This window comes from Balaenoptera borealis (assembly GCF_965194805.1).
Source record: "Balaenoptera borealis genome assembly, chromosome: 1".
Taxonomy (NCBI): Eukaryota; Metazoa; Chordata; class Mammalia; order Artiodactyla; family Balaenopteridae; genus Balaenoptera; species Balaenoptera borealis.
This window is the reverse complement of record NC_138860.1, coordinates 11,967,299-11,984,808: the sequence shown is the minus strand read 5'-3', so window position 1 is coordinate 11,984,808 and position 17,510 is coordinate 11,967,299. Positions and strand designations below refer to the sequence as shown.

General features: G+C 36.4%; 1 protein-coding gene and 1 long non-coding RNA gene across 6 annotated transcripts in view; one reads left to right on the top strand and one right to left on the bottom strand.

Annotated features, from left to right (window-relative positions):
* BRINP3 (BMP/retinoic acid inducible neural specific 3) overlaps positions 1-17,510 on the bottom strand; it is a 683,233-nt gene that overhangs the window by 15,710 nt on the left and 650,013 nt on the right. The window lies entirely within an intron of this gene.
* The window catches only part of LOC309630683, a 31,608-nt gene extending 14,098 nt beyond the window's left edge, over positions 1-17,510 (top strand). The window contains exon 2 of the long non-coding RNA XR_014245885.1: positions 1-17,510. This exon is cut by the window's left edge and continues 10,605 nt beyond it. This is a non-coding gene — a long non-coding RNA (uncharacterized lncRNA).

Sequence of the window (17,510 nt, the reverse complement as noted above, 5' to 3'; positions counted from 1 at the left end):
ATTTAGAATAAATTTGAGTAAATAAATTTTAATATTAAAGGTAAGGTGGTGAAAAGTAGAATTTGGTTTTCTCTCTGTTAAGAGGACAAGACTTCTTGGGATATTTATCTGCTTTTGATAACAGATTGTAAATTTCTTCACTGTTTAAGTAATCTGTTATAACTTCCTGTATTTGCCTTTGAAATATTTTATTGTCATTTTGATTAAGTGAATAAGTATTGTTTCACAGTGATCTATAATCCTATTTGACCAAGTGTTTTAAAACCTTTTGATATCTTTGACTAACTTCCCAAATCAAATTCTAAATAAAGTTCTCTGACCTCTAGCTAACTCTGGGATGTTTCAGGGCCCCTGAAACATCTCAAAGAGAGATATTAAATTAAGTAGCTTCATTTGGCATGTTAAATTAGATGGAAAGCATTGTCAAATGAGTGGTAATAAACCTTCTTAGGTTATAGTGTATGGATAAATGTTATTAATATGAATGTTCTAGAAACTATTAGAAATTTCTAAAATTTGGATATGCCCTGGTATAATGTTATCAGTCATAATTCTAGTTATTATTTTAAGAGGTTATATGTCACAGAAATAACCAAATTTCTTTGACAATTGCATTGTAATCAGATATTCAACCATGCCATGTTAAGTCTTGTCACTTACAGATAGTTATTGTTTTACCCTGATGCTTTTGCAAAAATGCTTCATCTTCTAGAAGATTCACAGAAGCCACTTTTGACAAGTATAAGTTTCTGATAACTTTCAGATCCTAAGAATGAACTGGATAATAAATCAAAGAATTCTAATGGAAAATCTGATTGTTTCGTGAAACTGTTAACAGAAGATAAAGGTCAACAATAATTAGTTACATATGGCTGAATAATAATTTTTATGACTTTTTGTCTGAAATATTACTGGCTTTAGTCTTTTTTTTTCCAGATATAAGAAAACCTTTCGCTTTAAGCTAATTATGACTTACAGCAACTTGATAAATTATACCTTTGTAAATAGAATTGAAACATTTACCTTTTCTCTCTACCTGATCCCTCCAGAATTTGGAAACATTGGTTATATTAGCATGGGTTTGACTACAATGTCATATTTGAGAATATGTATAGAATCAAATATGACCAGACAACTTTAAAGAACTAAGGTGGACTTTGTGGAGCCATAAAGCCCCTTGGAAAAACAACCTGGTACTTTGCTCACAGGGTTCCCAGAAGCCTTATCAGCTAAATAAGTAAAGACACTTCCTGGCAGGTGCAGGAACCCCAACATATTTTGCAGACCTCGAGAAGAGAGGAATCCATCCAAATCTGTAGGTACTGCAGGCAGAATCCAATGGCAATTCCTTGGCATGGCTTTTCTGTCCTTGAGAAGCCTTTTAAAAGTTCAATCTGAGATTCCTTATGAAAAGTTCCAGTAAAGGCAATTTAAAATAACATATGTGATCAACTACTTATGTAAATAATCAGGCCATATTTAGTGAAACAAGACTCATTTTGCAAGCAAATTAAGCTATATTTTGGTAGAAAATTTGGCTATATTTTGTAGAAATGAGGGTAACTTTAGAAATAAAAAATATGTTTAAGTGGATATTAAGTTCTAGTATCATTAATATTAATTGGGATTCTGTATTTACTGCATAAGACTCACTTCCAAGATGGTTCCTTGTTACTATGTTGCATTATTGTAAGGTTTAATTGAATCATTAAAAGGATACTCTATGCTTGTTTCTGAAGCTTATCACAATAATCTGTCTTTGGACAAAGATCAGATACTCCATGACCTGTAACCAGGAGATTATGCATACTGGAAATACATCATTTAAAGGACATTTTCCTACCTAGATGGAAGGACCCTTATCAGGTACTCTTAACCAGCTCATACATAGCAAAACTGAAGGGAATTGATTTTTGGATTCATATTTCCCACTTAAAAAAAGGCCCCTGCATCAGCCTGGTCTACAGAGAGGACAACCTCAAACTCACTTAAAAACAATGCTCAAACAGAGGAGAAATCACATCAGAACAAGAAGAAAATGACATCAGAAGTAGACAGCTATCCCGAGATGCTGAACCTCACCTGTATGATTATTTATAGCATTTTCTTGATTTCTTGGACTTTTGCACATAAATCAAATGTTTTTCTATCATGTGCACAATCCTATGCAGAGTTTAAAAATCAATCAAATTCTTGGGTTTATGGTCAATTACCTATGTCTAGTACTTCTGGTTACCTTGGTGAATTTCTCCTCTCCTAGGCTCTGATTGGATGACCCTTAGGAAATTTATTCTAAAAAAAAGAAGTTATACTTCTGTCTGAGCCATTATTGATACTACTAGGTGGGTCCCGTCACTTGGCCAATAATCATACTTGCTCTGATTAGGGCCATAAAGATGAATTTTCTTGAAAAGTTACTTAAGCTCAATCAGAGCAATTGGCTAAATTTCAGTCAAAACCCATAACTGCCCCATTTATTAGGAGGGACCCTTCCTCAGTTACAGGATAGATTTATATGGGTAATAGCAGCCTTCAGTCATTTAAGTTTAAAATTCCCCTTATACTGGGAACAAATGAATCATGCTAAGAGTAATCAGCATAATGACACTAGGAAATTGGGCTGAGTGCCTTACGAACAATGCCAATATATCATGGCCCTTAAAGATAGCAATTGGTATGGAAGAGACTGGATCAGATGACTGGGGATATACTGGGCTGCACCTAATGGAAATTCTTGGCTTAATTTCTTACTTATGGCTTTATTAATGCCACTAGCTATATTACTTAAATTCTGCCTATTCTATAAGATTGTTGTTTCTTTTATTACCCAGTATATAACTGAGCCTCTGACAAAAATAATGATGACTAAGGAACCGGAAATCATTGACTAAATATACAGTTTTATACAAGATTAAAGTGATTGTAATAGTGTAACTCTACATTTGGGAAGAAGCCACAGAGAGAATCATTTCCTAGAGCATAACAGACTAGTGAGACAGGTGGTCCAGAGACTTTTATGACTACCAATAACAGGACAGACCAGTAACAGCACACTGAGTGGCCTATCAATGAAAACTTTTCATGACCTAGGAATAAGCCTTCCTACCACTGTGGAACAAATTGGTCATGAAATGCTTCCCAAAGCTTGGTTGAATTAATGACCAAAAGGGGGGGGGATTGTAAAACAAAGACTGTTGCCCACCATCTAGTTCTACAAGGATCAAGTCATTAGCCACTGCAGTCACTGACTCACAGTACACCCTGAAAGAAATTCAGGACAAAAACAGAATAAGGTACTCTGTGCTTTGGAAAAACAGGCCCCTTAGATAGTTAGGGATATTTCAGGAAAAAAAAAAATTAACAAACTTAGATTCTTGCATCTTCCCATACACAGAAAAGCATTAAAATCATTAACTGAGCTATCTGATCCTTGCAACTAGCAGTAACCTTTTATTGAGATGTATGCTTGACTGCACGTATTCTCTAGCCAAAATCATATAGACTGGCCATTCCTCCTACGTCTTTGGAGCAGTTCCTCAAGATTTATCTGCGAGACTGTCTTCCAAACTAGAGTCCTCAGTAAGACAACAAAATTCAACTCATAGCTCTTACATTGTGCTTTTTTTTTTTTTTCAGTCAACACATAGTACCCTGTATTTACTCTAAGCTCTGTATATAACATAATTTATTGTAATTATCTGTTTACCTTGTGCCCTCCTTTAGGAGAATGAGGTTCTTCAAGATAAGATTTGTGCCTAGCACAGCACTTGGCACAGGTTAGATATTAACAAAAAATTATCTTGATAGTAAGTGAGAAGAAACTGGTAAAATCATGCTTTTATGTGCCACACAAGGAAATCTAAAAATGTGCAAATTATAATTTATAAAGCATCAGTATTATGTAGAATATTTTGTCATTCAAATTACTGAACTATGGGTAGTATAGAAATGATGTTTATTTCATAATAAGAATACCAGTGCTCTACACTAACCACAAAATTGCAATAATTTTATTGAACTTGTGAATTATGAGTGTGATAGTACACAGGAGCACTCAGAGTGCTGATTTAATCATTAATCTTTATAGACAAGACACATGTGATGTCATTTTGAAAAAAAACAAAATAAAGTATCTGCCAATTCAGAAACTGGAACAAAAGAATATAATGTCAGACTAGTCAATGGTATTAACAAGTATTTAAAACTATCTAAAAAAAGGGAATGGTAACATGAGAACAAAGAAAAGTGGGGCTTCAGTGAAGTGATATTTGGCAATGTTTATCTAGCATCATCCAGGGATGAAGTTGTACTTACAAAATGATGAGTGGGCTCAGACCTCTTGGCAAGTGATATGTGTGTCCATGATTGTATCCAGATATCCAAACGTAATGTTATTAGGAATGTGTAGGGGAGCAAAATTTGACACACCAAAACGTCTCTTTGGAATGTAGATTATTTTGAGCTGAAAACAATCAAGGCCCAAAAGACTCGGGAAGGTTTTCTTTTTAGTTCTTAGCTGCCTAAAGAACTTAGATAAAGTGCCTGTTCCCAGAATAGAGCTTTCACCAGAGAGATTGGAGTCCACTCTGTGTAAAATTGTTTCTGCATGGCCCAGCAAATATCTGTTTACAAAATATTTAGTTTTCTATCTCCATGAGAACTGTCTTCCTCCCCTTTGAAGCCCCAAACCACTACCCCCAACATCCTCTTTTGTCTTTAGCTGAAGATGGTATTTTAGGTGAGGTTTTTGGCCATTTTGGCCAGTTACTCAGTTTTTCTTCATCTCTCCCATATATATATATTATTCAACTTCTGTTTGATTTTCTCCTGTTAATCTGTCTCATGTCAATTTAATTCCTATATCAGTTGGAAGAACTTAGAAGGGTAGAGAAAAATTTCTTCTTCCCTAACAAATGAAAGCCAATTAAAATTCTCTCTTATTCTATGATATGTAAAGTTTATGATAATAATTTGGTTTTCCATATGAGTTTCCTGTAAGAATAAATCTGACTGACCAAATTATATAAGTATTATAAGTCACGTGACACCTGTGTCACCAAATAACAATATGAACTATATATTATTCTTCAGGAACTTGACTGGGCTATGATCCTTAAATTGGTCATCTTTAAGGACCTAACGTGGATGGAGAACCTAGAGCTTTATAGTTTCAGAAACTGGACCATTGAAAAAAACACCAGGGAAACATCATCTTCCAGGGGTCCTGCTTAGGTAACCTTCATTAAAATATCTCAAAAGTCATACCCTCAATGCAATGGCTCTATATGAACACTGCTTGTGCTGGCTACAAGGCCTTGTGCTCTGAATTATAAATGTGGTTAATGGTTACACCACGGTATCACCAAAAAATGAATGGGTGTCCATGGTCTTTACACATGTCACCTTTTATGGAAATAAGCAAGTACTGTGGTTTGTGTATGGGTTAAATGTTGCAAAATTTATACAAAGTTTTAAGGAATGACAATTTACATCTCTAAAAGTTGGCTTGCTTAGCGTGCTAACACAAGCAATAACCTTTGACCCTATTTCACATGATATTGTTCATCAGGATGAAAAAAAAATAGGTATTGCAATGGATGGAATGTTTGTATTCACTCAAAATTCATATGTTAAAATCCTAATCTCCAATGAGATAGTATTGGGAGTTAAGGTCTTTGGGAGGTAATTAGATAATGAGGGTGAAGCTCTCATGAATGGGATTAGTGCCCTTACAAAAGTTTCTAGAGAGCTAGCTCACGCTCTTTCCACCATGCAAAGACGTAGTGAAAAGATGGCTATCTACGACTCAGAAAGAGATTTCTTACCAGACACTGAGTCTTCCAGTGCCTTGATCTCAGTCTTCCAGCCTCCAGAACTGTGAGAAATAGATGTGTGTGATTTGAGCCACTCAATCTATGGTATTTATGGTATAGCATCCCATACTGACTAAGACAAGTATTATCTTCTAATTTTTTTTTTTTTTTTTTTAGAAAACGGAAGCAATCCATCATGTCTAGTCTTTGGTGTCATTATTTTCTAGATAAGACTACAGAAAATGATGAATTAGTTTAAATGACAGTCCCACATCTATTCAGAAAACAAATAGTAGAGGAAGCACTTTAATCTGTGGGTTCTCAGGCAGACATGAAATGTAGAACATACCCTTTTTTTCAGTGCACAAGATGGTCCATTAACCATAATGTATCTGATTGGGAAAAAATATGAGTCACTCCAGATGATATCAGCAGTGACACAAATCAAATGGGCATTCGAAATGTACTGTTCTCTTTTATTTGCAGGGTGAACCACAACAATACAAATGGGAGCCTCTTATCAAGTGGAAGAAAGACAGAAACTTGTGTCACTTTAAGAACTTAATCTGTTCTGTTGGCAGGGGAAAAATCCCTAAATTCATTCCTTAGTGTTGCCAGTTTAGCCTTAATTTAATTTTGGACAGTAAATCCACTTTCAAATCATTTAAAAGTGAGACATTATTAACTTTTTGGTTACAAATTTATTTTAAATTAACTTTGTTTTTCTATTCATTTATTACCTTTGTCATTTATCACCTTTTGATAATAAAATGATTCCTTGGGGGAATAAGAGGAAAAAGACACACTATATTAAAAAAAAAACAAACTGCTGAGACCATGGTGTAAAAAGATTATATGATTAATTTCTTTCATGTGTTTACATATGATACATAAAGTAAGTACCTATTCTAATAAAAATGGTTTGACTTAAAATCATATGCCATTTGCAAGTCAAGGATTAACAAAGGCCATTCCAGACATAGTTCATCAGATCCATTAGGATGTAGGTACTAGAGGTCAAAACCACATTCTCTCCAGTCCTCAGGTGTGCCATTGTGTAATAATCACAAATACATAAAGAGCACTTACTATGTGCCACGGACTATTTAAACATTTTACATATATTAACAGTCCTTGTAACAACTCTGTGAGGTGAGTACTATCATTATTCACATTTCTAGGTGAGGAAGGAACTAAGGTACACAGGGTGCCCCTTAAGTGACAGCACAGACTCTAAAATGAGCCAAAGCCCATGCTCTTTACCACCCTTCTCTATGATCTATGGTACTACTGGCCCAAGAAATACATACAAAGTAAATAAATGTTGAGAAAGGACATTTTTCTAGATAACTATAATTACAGTCTACCTTTTTAGGTGACAGTTGTCTGAAATGTTTTGGCAGCCCAGATTAGCTTTGGAAAAAAATGTGAAGTACTATCCTGTTTCTGGGTTAACCAACACAAAGTGAGATGAGAATGTGATTCACGCTGGCATCTTACTATCATCATGGTATTTAATAATCTTTCTACTCTTTAGCCAAGGGCACTCTAAAAAAACCCATATTTTATACATCATGTTAGAGTCAGGAGACAGTGAGAGTCATGCAGTATAAATGAAATTCTGAAGCAACTTGGATCAGGGTGTCCCAGAACCATTTTATCCACGTAAGCAAAGAAGGAGTGAACCCACTTCCCCTTCTGTTTGGAGCTATAATGAAGACTTTTTTAGGTCACATGGATCTTCCATGTAAGAGAAACAACAACAACAACTAAGTGGTTACAGGGCTAAAACCAACTTGCCTTTGATTCTGGAAGTTAAGTTATTATTATGTAAACATGAAACTGAGCAGGATTTTGTGGAGTCCTCCACAAAAGCCTTCCTGTGTTCCTCCTTTCTTGTTTATAGGAAAAAGGCTTTCAGCCTCCTAGACCTTCCCTGAGTTCCAAAGGGCAGATTCAAACAGTTACTAATTAGAGAAAGGAGAGGATGCAGAAACAAAGGAAAGGCAGTCAAGAAACAATAGTGCAGTGATGGGGCAAGGTCCTGGTTCCTCGTCTGGGGACATGCATAGCAATCTGATACATATCTCTGAGTTCTTCTGCAGGAACTAAGGCTCTCACCCAAGTTGTGCATGGTAACTTTAGGCTAAGCACAAGCACGTGGACCCCACACTGGTTGGAACCAGAAGGCTGAATTTTTTTTTTGCCTTGCAACGTGGCATGTGGGATCCCAGTTCCCACACCAGGAATCGAACCTGTGCCCCACTCCAGTGGAAGTGTGGAGTCTTAACAACTGGACCACAAGGGAAGTCCTGAGCAGGCTGAATTTTGAGATTCCTGGAACACCACTCTGTTACCTCACCACCAACCAGTTAGAGGAAGATCACACACCCAGCAGACCTCCCCACAAATTTTGCCTATTAAAAACTATTCCCCCAAAACCATCAGGGAGTTTGGGTATTTTGAGCTGAGCTGTCTATTCTCCTTGTTTGGCCCTCCCAATAAGCCCTTCTCTGCTCCAAACTCTAATGTTTCATTTTATTTGGCCTCACTGTGCATCAGGCACATGAACCTGGGTTGGACAACAAGCACTTTAATCATGTTTCCTGATGCTTCTAGAATAGGACAAATCTGTCTGAAAATAATCATGAATTGGAATAAACTGTTTCATTAAATGTTTAATCTAGGAAAGGGAATTAGCTTGGACATTATGATAATCACATACTTCTCTAAATGCAGTAGTTTATTCAAGACTTCTTCCCATTCTCTTTTTACTTATGAGGTCATCTTAACATACGTCAGAGTGTTATAGTATCCGGTTGTGTGAGGGCCAAAGGAAGCTGAGGAGGTAAATGAGAAACAACAATCTGATTTGTCAGTTAAAAATGGGTGTCTCTGGTGACCAGTGCCCTCATGATGCAGTACAGCAGAGACCTGAAGCGCCACTTGGCTTCTCTGTTTCTGAACGAAAACATCAACTTGGGTAAGAAGTATGTCTTCGATATTAAAAGAATCTCCAAGGATGAGTATGACCACGAGTATGACCTCCCTCCTGGAGGGCTCTGTACAACGCAGGTGTGGTGGAGCTTGTGTTGAGTAGCAACCCCAGCCCCCCGAACTCTCCCCTGAAGTCCTCGGAGAGCAGCATGAGCTGCGGCAGCTGCCAGCAGACCCGGGCCCTCCAGGAGAAGCTGGGCAAGCTCAAGGAGGCCATGCTGTGCGTTCTATGCTGCGAGGGTGAGATCAACTCAACCTTCCGCCCCTGCGGCCACACTGTGTGCTGCGAGGGCTGAGCCGCCCAGCTCCAGTCGTGTCCTGTCTGCAGGTCGCGGGTGGACCACGTCCAGCAAGTCTACCTGCCGACCCACACCAGTCTTCTCAACCTGACTGTGATCTGATCCACTGTGCACTTACCGGACATGCCATGTCTCCATGAACTGCACTAGTGTAAACTATAAACATGATAGATTGTGGAGAGAATTAATCCTCCAATGCCCATCTGCCATGCAACGTTTAGGGAAGGAAAAAAACAAAAAACAAAAAAGGAAGAGTAGAAAGAATACTACTACTCCTCACCGCGAAAACGTACCATGCGTAGAATCAGCACCTCCCGGGGGGCGACCAGGAAGAGCTCTGGGACCCAGACACATTCCTTGGACTTTTCTTCTTTTTATGATCAAGTAAAGAAATCAGGAAGATCTTTGATGTCAGTTAAGTGGCAGCATAGCCCCAAAGTGGGTACCTTTTAGAAACTGATGCTTAAGTCTCCTTAATGTATCCCAAGGTAAGTTTCCTACTTGCAGCCGATTTTGTAAGAATTCATTTTAAGGATTTACTTGGTTCTTTTTGTTATGGGTCACGGAGCTCCGGACATTTTTAATAGGAAAATTTTTCTTAAAGACATAGTCGTCATTTTAATGTCATTTCTGTTTTTCTAACTTGTTCAAGAAAGATTGGGAGGCAAACATATTTAAAAATTGATTCGGGGACTTTTTTAGAGTGGACACAAAGTTGCCAGATTTAAACCAGTCTGACCAGCGGAAAACAGATCACTCCACGTGGATAGTTTCCTAATCTTTCTCCCTCCCCCTCTCCTTACCCCGTCCCGAAGCCTTTCAATTACAAAATGCTACCAGTTTGGTTAGACGATTTCTGTGGAGTAGTCAGCACTCCTTGGGCCTCTTGAGTTGGTGGAATATTTTAAGATTGAAAAGGGAGCACATGTTCCTTGGGAGGAAGAGCATTGCTCGCTGAGATGAGGCTTCATGGTGTGCAAAGCTGGGGTAGTTCGTGAGTTCTCCGATGCACCCTGCTCCAGCTTCACCCAGTGGGGTTGCTTTTGCTTGAGCCATCATGCCTTTTACAGACTTATCATAGATATCTTAGATATTGTAAGCTTTTTTCTTTTTTTTTTCTGGTAGTAAATGCTTAAGTATTAACTTTTTGTTGCCCCTCTATATACTTTAGAGGGGTTTCGGGGTTTTTTTTCTATACTCTTAATCATGTTTTCCACTCCTACTTGGGCATTTTGGATGCTGGTCAGCTTGTGGGTTTTCTAGGATGTCTTGGACCTAGATGACTTTACCGGGTACAATACTAGCTAAGTTAAAGCTAGAAACCTACACTGTCACTTTACTGAGATTTCTGAGTATATTTTTCATATTGCCTTAATGCAGCAGTAATGTATTTATGCATTTATTTCTTTGCACAGACATTTTCTCATATATTAAAACTCTACTTTTTTTATGGCACATATTAGCATATAAGCCTTTATTCCAAGAGGTATTTATTTTTTCACTTGTAAAAACAATGTTTCACATAAAGAACTCTGTTATATCTTAAAGGACTTCTGTCTTTTATATTCAGGATAATAAAGACGTTAAAGGAAAAAAAAAAAAAAGAATGGGTGTCTCATTTGCTGTTAATTGCCTCTCCAATATCCACAGGTCCCTTATTCCTACTAACAGAACCTTGGTTTTGTTCAATGCAAGGTGCCCAAATTAAACTACTTTCTCAGTTTCCCTTGAAGTTACAGGTGGCTACATGGCATAGTTCTATTGTGGGAGAGTCTATGATAGCTTTTTTCTCCTGAAAGAAGTCAGAGGCCGTGGCTTGCTGCACCTCTTCTTGCTACTTATGTAATAGAGAAGAAAAATCTGACTCCATATTAGATCTGTTCCTTTTACTTTACCCTTTGTGCTCTGTTGCCTGGGCTTAGGCATGCTGGCTCTGCACCTTTTGTAAAAGAATGTTGCTTATAGCCTGAAATATACAGGATAGCCTATTCTCAGGGCTCTGACCTTTAAGAGTCCATTGGTGTAGAGATAAAAAGTTGCAGAAACATTTGTTTTGTTGGAGACTTACAGGAACATCGTGAGCTGACCTACAGGGACAGCTGCAAGAACAAAGGATTCTGACACTGAGAAGTTTGTAACAACCAGCCTCACCCCCTCCCTCACCTTGCCTTTAGAAGTGCTTTGCTGAAACCCTTCAGAGACTTTGTGGTTTTCAGGGGCATGAGCCACCCGTCTCCTTGCTTGGCCCTGCAATAAACCTTTCTCTGCTCCAAACTCCAACTTGCAGTTTGTTTGGCCTCACTGTGCTTTGGGCACAGGAACTTGCATTCAGTAACACACTGAAAATGGTTGTGGTGTCTTGAAGCTACAGGAGCCATCTTGTGATTTCAAGGGGAAAAAAACCCCAAAAAGCATGTAAGGTATGTTGAGGGAAAGGTAAAAACAAAAAAACCAAAAATAGAGATAACAGGTCCTGAAATCATCAAGTTGCAGAACCATTGCCAAGTTACTTTCCACGGAATTTTTTTTCTTTGAAAAAGAAAAATCCTTATGTTTTTAAGCTTCAATTAATCAAGTTTTCACTTACTTGTAGTAGAATATTGATTACTAGGAACCATTTAAAGTTTCTGATAAGTGTTCGAACTTTGAAAATAGATAAATAGTCCCTTGATCTTGCTCCTGAGACATCAAGAAACCTGCTGTGCTTGGATACTGAGCGATAGATATCTCAGGTGGAGCAACTTGAAATAATCTGCACACTAGCTGTGAAAGCTTTTCGAAGGAAATAGCCCAAACTTGTTTTCAGGAACTCTAAAAAGAAAGCCAAGCAGGCCAAATCCTTGGAACTCTTGCAGAATTAAAATGTGTAAAGACTGACAATCTGAAACAGAAAATTGAGTCTATTGGTTCCACCTACAGGTGATTTTATGTCACTGAACAGAGACCGAAAACACCTAACACAACAATCAACAAAGGCATTAACAACTTGGGAAAGAATGTGGCCTCTTCAAGCATTATTGGATAGACCTGAAAGCTTTTTAATTCTTGTTTAAAATAAAAGCCTTTTTAAAAATTCAGTGTTTTTAGCCTCAGTTAGCTGTAACCCTATAATGCATTTGTTTCTAAACAAAGTCAAGTTAATGTTGAAATTATATGCTGTTTTCTTGGTTCATGAGGATTTATTCAAATTTCAAATAATAATACATCATTAACTTAGCTGATATTGAAATCACTGAGTATTTCTATGTATTAGCATATTATGAATTACTTGAATATGGCACCACAGAATCCAGGTAGAATATTGTATCTAAATACTTCACAATGCTTTTTTGGTTTTGCACTGAAAACTTTAGAGAATCCATTCACAGTTTTAGATTGTGAAACAAAGTCAGTAAGCCAATAAATACATACTGAATTTTTTAAACCAATGTATGCTTTTCCTCCTCCAGTGAACCAAAAGTCTTTTTAGTGTCTTCCTAACAAGTATTTGGGATCTTATAAGAAATGTTTTATTTTTCACTTCAGTTTATTCCCACATATATCACTCCTGTAAAGGATTTGAAGTACAACCTCTTCCTATTCCTCTAAATTGAAAGAAACATGTCACCATATATCAATGCCTTAAATTGTTTTAGTGAGAATTGTGCTGAAGCATTACATTTCCCAGGAAAGAACCTAGGAGTAAATCAAACCTACAACTTTCATTTCAGTATTCAAAGCATAGTTTTTCATGTTAAATGAAAATAACAGAGTATGTTTTATTCATAAAAGTATTAAAAACAACTGTGTCAAATCCTTCTACTTCTCCCATTCCTGCTCATCCTTTTATTCCCCCCTCACTTCTTCTTTTTCTTAAAACATCTTTAAACACTTATGCAAATGCCTTGGATTATCTTATTTTTATCTAGAGAGGATATAGGTTGAGGTGGCACAAGCTGTGCTCACGAACATAAATTTCCAAATCAACGGATCAATTCCATTGCCAAAAAGTCAGCCCATTTAAAATATATGTGGAAAACAAAGAAAATAAATCAAATCTGTCTCACAGAATTGTGCTAATTAAGTCAACCAAATATTTTACTTTTAAGGATACACATTTAGTAAGTTTTTATACATTAATTCATTTTCAGGCATCTGGAATTCCAGAAAAATAAAGTTGGGTAAAAATTAATCAGAATCAAGTAGAACCACTTTCTCATTTATAAATAGTGTATATATATATATTATTGTGTGCATTTCTCTATCATATTGCTAATATAATAGAACAACAATGGCTGGATTTGAAATCTGGAATGGGACCTGTCCAAGCCCTGGTTTGGGGACTTAAAAGCTATGTGACTTGAGGATATCATTAACCTCTCTGTGAATCTCTTTTTTTGGTTTACAACACAAACTAGGTTGTACTAGACTATTTTTAAGTTTCACTCCAGCTTGAACGTTCTACTTTCTATCTGAAGACTCAATAATTCTGTTTTTTCACTAACAATACTTATATAATACCCTAAAAAAATTAGTACCTATACATAAAGCTGTAGTACCTATAAAAAGTCTGTTAATAAGAGCTGAGTAGTACTATCCAAAGGAAGGCAACCATCTTCTGTTCTCTACAAGTATTTTAGAAATAAGTTTGTCACATTGTGTTTGTATGTATTTATACTCACATTGGTCTCTTCTGAACTCATTGTGATTCCATTAACAGTTAAGTAGGGTCGTATTGTTTCTCAGATCAAAACCTCCTAGCTATCTCATTTAAAATAAAGGTGGAAATACTTAGAGGGACCTCTAAGACCCTAATCATGCCCCCCACTACTCTCTACCCTCCCCAGGACCTCTTTCCCACTCTCTCATTCCAGACACACACTTTGCTTCCGCCTCTGGGCATTTACATTTGCTGATTTCTATTCCTAGAACTCCCTTGATAATACGTTTGTATGGTTTCCTGCTTCATCTCCTTCAGATCTGTAAACTCATTATTTTCTTCACTGAGTCTTTTCATAGATATCCTATTTAAAATTGCTGGCCACCCCAGCCTTCCCTAGACCCTTCTCTGCTTTACTTTCTTATAGCTCTAATATTTCAAATTGTTTTAAATGTTTCTCTTCACCAGAATGTTAACTTTAGTGAAGGTAGGAATTTTTATCTCACTTCCTTATGGTTGTATTTCCCAGAAACACGATCTGGCTTGTGGTATGCATTCAATAAATTATGTTGAAGAACGAATGAATTCATTTTCAACAATTTATAAAGGGAGAGGCATATTTAGTAGACACAGTAAGTAAAGTCTGTTCAATTTGCCTGTGTTAAGTTTACAGAAGGTTCTCTTACCTATAGTATACTTCTCAGCAAATTAGGAATACATTTACTTGAAAATTATTAACCATTACTTCTCCCTTTAGCTCCCAACCCTAGGGTTTGTATTTCAACCATCAAAGCTCCACTCCATTTCATTTTCTTTTATCAAGCACTGGGATATTTGGAATAAAAATTTTTAGTTAGGGGAAATTTTTAGAATAAAGCAAATGTGAAGAGCAAAGAGAAGGATCAACCCTTGAAGATCTTTGTCCCTTATACATTGACAAATATTTCTAGATCCCAGCTTCTCATAACATGCTCTGGATAGCGTCCAGCTGCCTTTCCCCTGTAAAGTAAATGAATGTCACTCCCATCCAATATTGAAAAACCTCTTGCTCTATCATCAGTATTGGAGTTCATTATTTTCCACAGTTTCATAAAAACAAGACCATGGGAAAGGAACTTCTATGCTTTTACATGATTTTAGCAATAGAAATCAAGGTCAAACAATTAAAACAATAAAACTTAGGAATCCCCAGCCCTCATGCTCAGTGCTCTTTGGACAGAGAGATGGGGACAATCTCTGAGACTAAGAGAGAAGCCCTGAATGGTCATAGTCAGTGACAACTGTGGAAGAGCAAGGTGACAGATAAGTTCTTCTTGTGGTTTTAACATTTAACTTAAGACTATTTTAATGGCTCTGATTACACATAAAACATGGTGGATGAAATTGATTTTCTGAACATGCTCTACATAGCTTTCTGTTTGGTTTTCTTACATATTAATAGGAAAATTAGATTTCAAGTAAATGTATATATTTCTCTGAGGAATCCTCTGAGAAAGAAAGCAACTTTATGAGAAAGAAAGGTCATTATGGAGTTCTGTGGTCCATCTTAACCTTGCTAATCTATTCACTCTATTCCTCTTCTTTTCATTCTATACCACAAAGGGTAATCATCATTCATTGTCTCCTACAGAGTATAAAATCAGAGGAAAAATGAAGTTGTTCTCTAAAGCTACATACAGAATTGCTTTTACTGGTAATTTTTATCTACATGATGATATGTTACAATAGATCCTGGCAGCCTTAAATTTCTCCTCAGAGTAAATGTCATGTTGCTCCTGAAAAATACTAATTGAATGTCTCTGCCTTTCACAAATATAGTTAAAGGCTACCATTAATAGCTGAATATTGATTGAAGTAGACAACAACTGCTTTTAGAACCAAAGACTTCAACAAGTAATGTGTTACTCTGTAAAGTGGGAACACACACCTTTCAGATATGCTCTGGCATGTCCCCCACACAAGAAAATTAGCTTTCAAAGTGGTATGTCAACATTAATTTTCATAGTTTTGTAATATCTCTAATCATAACCAGTGGGGTTAGACAAAAGCACCTGCTGTCCTTTCTGTTATTTGTTTGACAAATTAAATTCAGAGTAGCATGACTACCATGTAACTGGATACCCACCGCAGGGTAAGTGTCCTCAAGTGTTCTTGCAAGGTCACTGGTTGGTGTTAACATTCTAAAGGGACTAAACAATTTCAAATGAACACATTTCCATTACCTTTCTTAATAGATTTTCTGATTCAAAAATTGAGTGAGATAAATATATATATTTGTTTATGGAGTAGTTACCTGAAGAGAAATTGAAGGGATGAGTTGAAGCTATAAAATTATTTGGTTATCTGCATATGAAACACTTTTGATTCTATCATGTTCTCCTACTGCCCAGTGAATTTGAGTGTTTTGTGTTTCTTGACATTCCTATACACAGCTTCCTGTTTTTCTACATGACTGTAAAAAACAATGTTTTGGGTATAGGGACACCATAATCCTCACAGTTATTCTCCAACTTAAAAAGATTATTACTTCTTTAAATCAAGTTATGGTTGATGAAAGGGAGCAATTGCCACTATTTGGTATTTAAACTGCTACTCCACACAAAATATACTTGACCTTCTCAACATAATGCCTTTGCAGAATAGGGAACTAAAAGGACTAAATTCTTTTGTAATCCAATTGTTCCAAGTTAGAGGTAACTGTCTCAGTATCATTCAGGATAAATTAATCTACAAAGAAACATCTTGCTAAAGGTTTTATAGTTGTAGTATCAATCTTTAAACATTTTTGCTTAACAAATTTCTACAAAAAACTTCTGTTAGTATAAACTAAAATGTGCACATAACAATACATGCAATTTAATACATATTTAAGTTCCTGCTCTACAAATAATTGTTTAAAACCCTAAAAGACGTAAGAGCTAATATTAAGAAGTTTACATTCAATATCTATTAAGTTTTAACAGCTTGTTTAGTATGCAATTTTCAAACACACAAAAACAGTAGCAATTTTCCCTGAGGTTTCAGGTACTCGTTAGCCAGCCTCAACAATTACCAACATTTTGTTTTACATGTTTTATCTACTCCCTCCCCACTTTTTGGTGGGGTTGGGGTGGTCTGGAAGGTTTCAGAGCAAATCTTCCACCTCATGAGTGTGCGATTCTATCAATATATGGATCTCAAAAACTAAACTGTTATAAGGATATTAACTTACATAATCACAATTGCCATTATCACATAACAAAATTAACCATAATTCATTGACAGTGACTAATATCCAAGCCATATTCCAATTTGCCTGAAAGCCTAAAAATAATTCTTTTTAATTCTTACAAATCAGGATCCAAAAGGGTTCTACTATTTCATTAGGGAGTTATGTCCCCTAAATCTTTTTCAATATTTTCTTCTTTGTTTCTCCCCATGCCATTGGCGTTTTGGAAATAAGACTAAGTTTTGTAAAATATCCCACTCTATGGATCTGAGTGATGAATTCCTCCTGGGGCTATTTGACTTGCTCCCTTATCCCTAATTAATTATCTGTAGACAAAAGTTGGCAGCCAAAATGTTATTAGATCCAAGTGCATTGTGTTTTGGGGCAGAGGGTACAAAAGAATTTCATAAGTGTTGCTGATATTTTACTATTTTTATATTTAAATTAATTTTCTGCCCTCCAATCATAAACACACACACACGCATACACACACACACACATTCATACACAAACACACACAGTATAAACAGCTTAGCTTTCAAGCTGTGTGACTA